General features: G+C 36.0%; 1 long non-coding RNA gene across 1 annotated transcript; it reads left to right on the top strand.

Annotated features, from left to right (window-relative positions):
- Nucleotides 1-2,703: 2,703 nt before the first annotated feature.
- Nucleotides 2,704-8,814, top strand: LOC128850432 (uncharacterized). Its single transcript, XR_008447868.1, has 6 exons — nucleotides 2,704-2,872; nucleotides 4,799-4,869; nucleotides 7,320-7,416; nucleotides 7,925-8,042; nucleotides 8,145-8,225; nucleotides 8,670-8,814. It is a non-coding gene; the product is annotated as an uncharacterized LOC128850432 (long non-coding RNA).
- Nucleotides 8,815-10,435: the final 1,621 nt, after the last annotated feature.

Raw genomic sequence — 10,435 nt, 5'->3', positions numbered from 1 at the left:
TTTCTGTTTTGTTTATGCTGAAGCCACTATTACCTTTCTCTGTCCTAGCTGCTACAGGGTAGCTGAAATCTGGGCTGATTTAGGCTGGGATAGTATTGACCTTGTTCACAGCAGACTAGGTATGATGCTAATTTCTTGATTTGTGACAAATACAATGTTCATAACACACTAGTGTTTTGGTTGCAGATGACCGATGCTTGCACTGAAGCTTTCTTTCTCCCACTCCGCCCCAAAAGTGCATAGGCTGAGAGTGCACAAGATGTTGGGAGAGGACACAGCTAGAAGAGTTGAATTAACCAAAGGGTTATCCCATAACGTATGAAACCAGGAATTAAAGGTGGTAGAAGCAGAAGGAATTGAGGTTGTTCACGGTTATGGCATTTGTCTTCCCAAGTAACTCCCACATGTAATGAAGCTCTGCTTTCAAGGAAGTGGAAAAGTGCTTGCCTTATTTTGCTTTGCTTACACACAAAGATTTTTCTTCATATATTAAACTGCCCCTACGTTCATTCAGGAATCATTTTGTCTTTTTTTTCTATGAGCTGCTGTGTGTGTGCTTGATCACAGACAAGGTTAAATCCGCAGTAAAATCAGACATGTATTTTTCGTAGATCAGCAGGTGTAAAGATTTTTCTGTATGATCCTGCTTTGTGGCTTACGGCTCCAAAGGAAGAACAGATCGTTCTCAATAATAGTTATAATAATAGTTCTCAATAATAGTTATTGCCTAGTCATTAGACTTATCTGTAGAGATGGAGTAAGGAAAATACCAACATTACCCTGTTATGTTAAAGTAGACTTTAAGTAAGTTATTTTTCTATCTAAAAACAGAGGTACAAAAGAACAGCACATGGAGACTCTACGCCTAATAATTTCTGAATAGCATGTTATGGTTCAGAACTTGCTTCCCATCACGTTTTCTTAATGCAGATGATAGGGGGCAGTTCCTTTCCCATACAGAGCACCATACTTCTATGGGGTTTTTCCTAGGCTATGACTGCTACACTGTCATGATATGCAAGTATACAGACAAAATATGGCTTACAGTTAGGAATCAAGGATAGAACAGCTAAGAATGCAATATATGGTCGGCAAGCTGGTTAGCTTTTGGGATGTCCTGGCCCAGAGGTCACCAGAGATTTATGTTCTCTGGTGCCTTAATTCAGGCTGATAGACTCCAATAAACTGCTTATATATTACTGGCTTCTATTTTATTTCTTGTCATACTGAACCAATTCTTTAAAATCTCTGTCTTCATAATTATTCTAGGTTACTATTGTAATTCTAAACTAAACTTGTGTTTCAGAGATATCATTTCTAGACTACGAGTTTTTATTTTATCTTTCTATCATGTATTGAGGCGGATAAGTAAAAGCCTTACTCACTGACAAATCTTGTTTCTGATGCACTTTGTAATAGCATCATAGCGTGCTACGGTATGTAAATACATCCTAAAAATAAAACAGAGTCATGCCAAAACTGGTTCAGTAGACATATGAATCCTGTAAAGTTGTTCTATAGTCTGTGAACAAGTTGATACAGCTTTACTCAAAACGTGTTGCAACGTGCTAATTACTGTGTCTCACTTCCTTAAAGCAGTAGCTTCTGGAATGTTGAACAGCACTGGCGGTGAAGACCGACTCATACAGCAATCATAACATTATCTGAACAGTTCCAAGTTATCTCTGCATAGATGAACTCTCACAGATCTGGGCAGAATCTCTTTGCCAACTGACTCAGCCAATCGTGAAATGATCTTCTGTTGCCCATTCAAAGAATCTGTGAGATCATCTCCACTTCCTCTAGGACAGAAGATATGCTTGGCATGCTTCTAGGGTAGGGGGTAGCTAAGACAACCCCAGTGAGTCCACAACAAAGCTCCAAAGGGCCAGTGTATGAGAGTTTTGCTCTAAAGAGCCCACTTCGGAAGCTCAGCCGTTTTGAGTTAAATAAGGGAAGTGCTGCGTGTGTATCCTGGAGCTATTTAACTTGAATACATATTTATTTCGATAGTGAAACAAATACAACTTGTTGGAACATTAATATTTAGCTTGAACTGACTTGAAATAACTTTTAGATGTTTTTAATGCACTTTTTCCATGTCTAGAATCCTAAGATGTCAGGAGACTTATTAAACTTCAAAGCCAGTTGTTTCTTCTGAGTTTGTGGTAGGTGGGATAATTAGACTCAGAGATCAAAGAGAGAGACAGATATTTAAATATAAACTTTTCATATATTGCCTTGTATCAATGGGTGTCTCCCCTAATGGTTCTACATATTTTTCACCCAGCATACAGCAGAATTAATTTTATTAAGGTAATTCAAACTAGCATTTTAATATGGGTAGGCTTATGATGGTATGCATATTCCTTTAGCTAGCGTACTAGGAAAGATGACTACCATATACTAACAAGGCATTAAATACATAAGTAGTTCTACTTGTTTCAGTGGGATTAGTTATTTGTCTAGAGAGAGAAGCTGATGTAACTATATTACTGGCCTACAGTTACTGATATTGCACACCTAAGATGACAGAAAATGCATGATGTGTATTTTCAGGTTGACAATTTTCATTTTCCAATGTTTACAATGAAATGGAATATTTAAAATGTAACTAAGATAAGCAAAGAAAGAACTAAATTTGCAAGAGATTCATACATTTTCTTTTCTATCTCCATTTTCTCTGTTCATTCTCAAGTGCGAATATCTTGTGTTTCACTTGCTCTGATGAGATTGAAAATGCTTGCACTGAACTACAAATAGTGACCAATGCAACAAATTGGAAGTGTATGATTTATTCAGCTTTCCTCCAAATCCATTCATAATCCTACTTTATGGAAAAGAGATTCTAATTCTTCCTCAAGCACACAAGGTAAATGAGATTGTGTTGGTCAACATATTGGTCAATGTACAAAACATTGTATTTTTTAACGGCATATATATCATCTTTGAAATAAAGGATAAAAAAAAGATTATTGTGCAGACCGCCCCTGAGTGAGGAACAAAATGGGAAAAAGAGGAGGACTACTATGGCATTCCAATTTTTTTCTGCTCTGTTATTTAAGGATTCCTGTAATGTAATAACAATCAAACTAATGCTGAATTTAGTTTCACAAATATTCCACAGAAGATGATCATGACAATGTTCTGATACTGGAAACCTTCTGAAAAGAGGTATTTAATTGCTGTAAATCAAATGGTCACTTAAACATGAATCAGAATCTTATTTCACCTTACTTTTCTTTACAGATAATAGAAAATGAGTTTTAAAGGAGTTTTTTACAGGAAATGTTGCTGAGAAAATCATAAATGAAAGTAAATGGAGACCTTAGGCATTGTGTTTTCACTAATGAAAGACAGAAGTCCTCAGTAGTGAAAACTGTGAAAGAGATTTAACTCTGTCACTGAAACTCAACAACTAGGCCCTTTTTAAGACGAGTTTCTTTTCTTCTTTGTGTGTTTGAGAGTGAAACACCGAAGTTTAAAACTAATCTCTACCTCCAGTTTCTTCAAGTTAATCGTGGAAAGTAGGTTATAGAACCATCTGCAGTAAACTAAATTCACAATCTGTCTCCAGCAAAGTGTAAATGCACTTCTGTTTTCTAAACTAAGCAGAGCATTCTTTAATTCTAGTTCCTGTTTCCTACAGGAAAACAGCTGAGCACCGGTCACCCTATGATAAAGAGTAATGAGAAAAACTACCCTGAATTTAAAATAGCTAAAGGTTGGGAAACATCATAAGTCTTTATAATATCTCATGTATATGAGATGGTTAAGTGGCAATTGATATTTGAATATGCACTATATTTTACAAAATTACTTCAATGACTTTGGTATTTTTTTTTACCTCAATACAGCAATAGCATTGCTAGCACTTGACAATTTGGTATTTCTTGTGCTGAAATAGAGACATTACTTCCTAGAAAACTATACTGCTATTCTCAGATGCTGCCCTAAAGTAAAAATGAAATGATGGAAACTAAAAAGACACAAGTGACTTGTGAGATATTTCAGCACTAGGCTGATTATGGTCTTCTGGCTGGATTTGCAGTAGGAGTCTAAAGTAAGATTTACCTCAGTATGGTGATAAGTTTGGTGGGTGAAAAAACACTGCTGCAAAGGAAGATGGGAAAACCATGAAATGGATTGGTGGATTTTATGGATTATTCTTTGTTCAACATACTTACACTCGTTAATGTCACTAATGGTATTTGTTGAAATGGATTGATGTACTTAGTGATACAGTGGGGAAAATCTTGATTTAATACCCCAAAAGAGAGACAGAACTGCATTAAAACTGTTTTATAACACACCCAGTCACAGCTTGTGCCAGTAGCCTTAATGAAGGCTGCTGCTGAGAAATAAATAGACTCAAGTTTTACTCATAAATCTCTCACGTGTTCATTTCTTGCAAGGATAGGAGAAGAGCAGGAGGTACAGTAAGCCCCGAACTTCCTGTCTTCTCTTGAAATATTCTGTAGTCAGGTAATTTGCTTTCTCTGGCATTTTTTTGTCAGCTGAAACAAAATTTCTTGGTTCAAAAGTTTACTACTTTTCAAGTCGAGTTGATTTTATAGTAACACAGAAAAAATATAATACATTATTCTATGTGGAAATCACTATGACAAATTGAAGTATTTGGGGAGGAATGTATTTTGCCATTGGAAGCCAGACTTCAAGGTAGTAGGTTTTCTCAAAATTGGGTGCAAAACCAGGGTATTGGCAGGTATAACCATTTAAGAAGTCATCCCTTCCACACTATTTATATTCTTGACAACTTTTATGTGGAATTTTGCAGTCAGAACACACCTAGTGAAGGGTCTGGGGAGAAAGCCAGAATTCAGATGCCAAGCAAGTCTCTTCGGCCAGGTAAACTTCAGCTTCAATTGCATTTGTGTGAATTTATACTAACTGCATGGATTTTGCTTAAATTTATGTTAGTATAACCCCTACCAGAATTTAGGTCAAAATGTCTAGCAGGTAGTTGTATTTTCATGTAGAAGACTTTGTTCCATATTTGCTGTAAACAATCAGTGAATATCGCGTTGACTTACTTCATTTGCTTGTCTTTTTTGGTTTTTTGTTTATTGTCAACAGAAGAATTATCATAATATTTAGATATCTTAACTTTCACAGAACTTCCAGAGACTGTACATCCTATTGCAGAGTGGAATCTGAAAATCTGTTGCTGGTTATAAGAACAGAGAAAATCTTAAACTTTGAGAATGTCCTGAATTCTTGTGAGACATATCTAAACCTTATAACAAGAAAGACCTGTTTATAGGTATATGTCTCCACACTTTGGATACTGCTGAGTTTTAGGTTTGTGAGTGAGTATCTCACTGTGACTTACTCCTCTATAAAACAAGCTTAATATATATTTCTTACAAGGAAAATTAATATGCATGAAGAATCTAAAAGTCTGAAATCAATTTCTTGTTAGTGTCCTTACTGATAGAACGGCTACTTAGATCGCAGTCCTCAACTATTCATGACTGTGTGATCCTCCGCTTATTTTTAGTAAGCTTGACTGAGCTGTGCCTCTTTCAACCTCAATCTTCCTTTGGGCTCATCTGATGACTTTTCTTCCTTCTTCTTGGAGAACTTCAAGCCCAGAAATCTTCTGCCTCTATAGAGTAGGTTGAATTCTACGTGTGAATAAATTTATTCATTTTCTTACTTTAGTCTTTTTTTGTGCCTTACACTGCATTTAATTCATAATTAGCTTTACAAATTATAATTTAAATTTATTCTTTGCCTCACCAAGGTCCAGTAGACTGAGACATGTTTGTCCAACTCCCTCTTGTTACCCAATCTCAGATTTGCAAAATGCTGCTCTCAGGAGAACAAAGCAATAGAAAACTATTTGTATATAATCCAAGCAAGATTCAGAATTGTTTTTTTGAAAACATGATTCATATACACAATAGCTGTTTGTGAACAGCTTTTGAAGATACTATAAATGCATCAAAAGACAAAAATCTGTCTAAGAAAAGTTGCTGTGACCGTTTCTGATCTTTCCAACAATTGCCTTCCTACATCTACCTTTGGACATCTTGAGTCAGCTTTCTAAAATAATTTATACAAAATGAATACATAGAGACAGACTGAGAGACACATATGTATAGATGTAAGTGTCTGTTTATCTGTCTGTAGACATCTAGAGATACAGGGATAGATAAAGAAATAGATAGATAGATAGATAGATAGATAGATAGATAGATAGATAGATAGACAGACAGATATATGACGACATCAATACATAGGGCCAAAACATGAGTCAGGTCAGCTAGCTCATTTTTCCTCACAAACTCTCAGAAACAGAAGAAACATTTTCACTAATATAGATTTTCACATACTGATGCAAAATGTCAGAGGAGCATGGGAAGTTTTAGCAAAGTAAGCTTATGATGGCAGGACTGATGCTGCCTTGGAAGTCCAGCATATACTTTGCCCCTAGGATGCTCTATCATGTCAGAAGACCTAACGTGGGAATCGGGTACTATTGATGTTAGTAGTCTAGCCATAGATCAGACTTCAAGTGAAACAATTAACCCAGAGTGTAGCCACACGGTCTGAAATATGACAATGGTTCATTCCAGGTTGAATAAAAAATTGTGTAGTCTGCAATGAAGAAGTGCTTTACGTAGTTTCAGGTCAGAGCATCAAATACTGCAAAAAGTGTCTCATTTTCTAAAAAGCTAACCTTTTCTGAGCTGTGTAGATGCGCCTTGTTGGCTTTCAAGGTCTCCTGATACACAGCCCTGAAAGAAAAGGAGAGTTGTAACTAAGATTTAGTGTAAATTATACTGCAGAGGCATTCAGTCACTTTGAAGGCTTAAAAAAAGGCTTTACGTTTTGAAGGCCGGTAGAGCTATCAAGACTCATCCTCCAGTGACTTTTATATCTTTTATACAATGCAATTTGAGTAACAAAATGAAGTGTATTGTTCTCTATTTGTTCTTGTGAATCTTTCTGTGTGATAGCTTCTCTTTGGTGCACATTATCCATTCTTGGTATACAATGCTAACACATTAATCTTCCTAAGGGAGGGAAGGCAGTCAGTAGGTGGTTCTGGAAAGAAGAGATTGATTACACCCTGATAATGACACAAATGATTTGAAGGTGGGAAATAATGAGAACCTGAGGGCTGACGCTAAGAAAGCATGTGGGGAACCCTCAAGCAAAATTTATATTTCATCACTTCCTCATCCACTGACAAAGGAAGCTGAATATCTCAACCTGGTAGAGTAACCCTCCCACTCCGACAACCTAGAGTTTGCTGTAGCTCCAATGTCACAATGAAGTTTCATTTTTAGGGCCAAAAAAGTGCGGATGTCCATCCTGAGATTGTTGGTGAACTCTTTCAACAAAATGACCTCTAGTTCTCAAGTGAAGTACCTCAATAAGCTGCAGGTAAGAAAAACAAACAGAACTTGACCATTTCTTCTGTAGGGTTTGATAATTCTGTCACTGCAACATGACTTCCATCTCAGTCAATGGTTTATACTAAGAGTTTTGAGGAAAATTATTGTTGAAGAGGCTGATCAATTTTTTTACAATCTTTGAGAAGTTACTTATTAGGAATTATCAGACCTTGATTCCTAGAAACATTTCCTGGGTTATGACAGTGGAGGTTGAACTAGAGTGTTAGGATGGGTCTTAGTACCTTCCCAGAGGTCCCATTCAGTTTGGCATCTTCATACTAAGAACAAAATACACGAAGATTAAAGAAACATCATCAAACTGTCCTGAAAGATAATTCAAACTATTCAGGTAGTATCCTAGACAATAATTCATAAATAACTGAAAGGATCCCAGACAGCAGTAAATAAATCTACATCCATTGTAAGAAAGTGGTTAGTGGGAGGGAGCGGGTAATAGATAAATAATTTTATATACCTCTTGTAACTCCATTGCATAGGTTTAACTTATGAAGTAAATCCTGGTAAAATCTGAAGAAAAACTCATACAAGTGACAACAGTTGATGACAGAGGATTGTTTACAAATGACTTGGCGGGACAGAAGAAAGAATATTCCAGTGAGTTTACAAATTGGACTGATTATCAGAAAATTCATGTTTATCTGAAATGTCAGTTGTTACAGTTGGCTTGTTGTATATCCCGTGAGTTTTCTTTTTCAGTTGCTCGGTCTCTTCTACGTTAACCGTCAGTATCAAAGGAAGTCAACTAAGAGGCTCTTTCAAACTACAGCCTTGAAAGGGGTAATGACCTCTTTTTTACTGATCACATAGTCAGCATTTGTTTTCTAAAGCAGTTTCAAAAGTAAAAAAGCTTCACAGTAAATACCAAGAAGCAACTCACCAAAAGTAGGTATACCTAAATAAATGAGAATATTGGGAAATATTGATGTGTGACGCCATAGTCCTTTTACCATTTTTGTTGTTCGTCAAGGCTGATGTTGTTGGCCAGGAATCTTAGAGCTCAAGAAACTTCATCTGAAGACACCATCCACCATGATTATACCTTTCCAGTATTTCTAGTGCACCATTTTTTAAGGCAGCCACAAAAAGGTCCTTATGACATTAAGTAAATTTAAATAGTGTTTGTCAAGCACTTGTGTGTAAACTAACATATTCAAGTCTTAATCTATAAGTAACAATTTTCTATTTTTTTAATTAAAGTATTTTTGTGTGTTTTTAATTTAGAAGACATTGACTTAAAATGTCAAAGACACAGGGAGTTTTCGTATATGTCCACAGTCAACATTTTGAGAGCATGAGACCAAATAAACAAACCGTTGTTCTTTCTACTGAATCAATCAGAAAGCCTCCTCTCTGCATTTATTATGACTAACAGGTACTTAGCAATTTATATTTGTTGCTTCGCTTCTTGTACTCCAAAGTCCATATTTAATTACTGAAACGTTTTCCTTATTTGCAACTGAAATCTCCTCTGGCTATTTGTTTAGTTTTTCCTTTTAATTTTCTGGAAAATACCTCTGCTAATCTAAAAATATTTTATCTGCCAATTGTCACTAAAATTTTTAAATAAATTCTTATAAAAAAGAATTATTTTTTTAAAAGAAATCCACTGCATCTTACAAAAGTCTTTGTATTTTTGTGTTACTACAGCTCTTCCATAAACTGACAGAAAAAGAGGATCTTCCACTCATTTTGCTCTCTGTAAATACAGTTTTATAAATCAACTGCATCTGTTCTGCCTTATGTTTGGAGTAGTATATTAAAACTTTGCCTTTCATTGAATCTTTGTGACTTTATTTTACTTATTTCATGCTCATCTAAAGCTCAGATTAAAAAATGAAAATTCAACCCATATATTTAGGCATTTGTAGCTACTGAAAACTGGAAGTTGAATGTTACGTAAGCTGTCATAGGGTACTTTAAGGATAGGTTCGCCGAGATGAGAAACAGTCACAGACCTTCTGATGGAGCACAACTTACGTGCATTAAAACCTGTGTCTTAAAGCTGATCTGCAAAGACACTGTAGACCTGTGCTTATTGCTACTCAGGAACAATTCCAGGATGACAAGATGCTGTCAGTGATACCAAACCTTGAGATCTCTTGTTCTTATTGGGAGATAGTCACTGAAATTGGCACCTCCTGTGATAGACTGAACTCAGGCTGGGATAACTAGGATACTGAAAATGATGTTTGCCGATGACTAAACTGGGAATCTATCGAAGTGGTTAACTTCTTTTTACACAGCTGAAGGTGAATGAGATCAACTCCACCTGTAGTGCAAAGTGTGAGATCTAAGAAAATTAACATGCCAATGGTTCAGGTGTATAAAACTGAGTCACAGGTAACTGGGATAACACTGAAAAGAATTGAATGCTAACATCTGCAGTGTAAGTTGTGAACTATTAGTGCACTTAAGCCCTATATCAATATATGGAGTATGTCAGCATATAGCCAGTGCTAAACTAAAAGGGAAATAGTATAGTGTTAAAGCAGTGGAAAGACAGACTGGACGGTGAAAAGTAAGTGCTAAAACAGAAAAGAGATGTCATGCTCCCTGAATACCTCAGCGCCTGCTCCTTCATTTTTCTTTGCTATTATTACAAAATGAATCTAGAATAGAGAGTGGCATTAATGAAGGTACCATAGCTCAACTTGTATCTTGCATCGTGCTTTGTGAAAAACAAACTCTTTGCTGTAATATGACAGAAAACTGAATTTAACAGTCCTAAAAACATCTTACATGATTTTGAGGCTTTATCTCTTGCCAGTTGAACTTAAAGAGAGATGAAATTTGGTGCTGAATGGTTGCAGGTCCTAGTATTTGACTGTAGATATGCGGGTGAAAAATCTCCATTATTTTCAGTAATAAATGATGGCCTGGTGACAAACTCATTGTGGGTATCCAAAGCGAGACCTCTACTTCATTTATTCTGCTACATAAACATGGAGTTAAAGAAACAGTGAGACAATTTTGGATAGACATTGTTT

Source organism: Cuculus canorus, chromosome Z (assembly GCF_017976375.1).
Source record: "Cuculus canorus isolate bCucCan1 chromosome Z, bCucCan1.pri, whole genome shotgun sequence".
Classification (NCBI taxonomy): domain Eukaryota; kingdom Metazoa; phylum Chordata; class Aves; order Cuculiformes; family Cuculidae; genus Cuculus; species Cuculus canorus.
The sequence above is the reverse complement of the archived record's forward strand: the minus strand, read 5'-3'. Positions and strand labels throughout refer to the sequence as shown.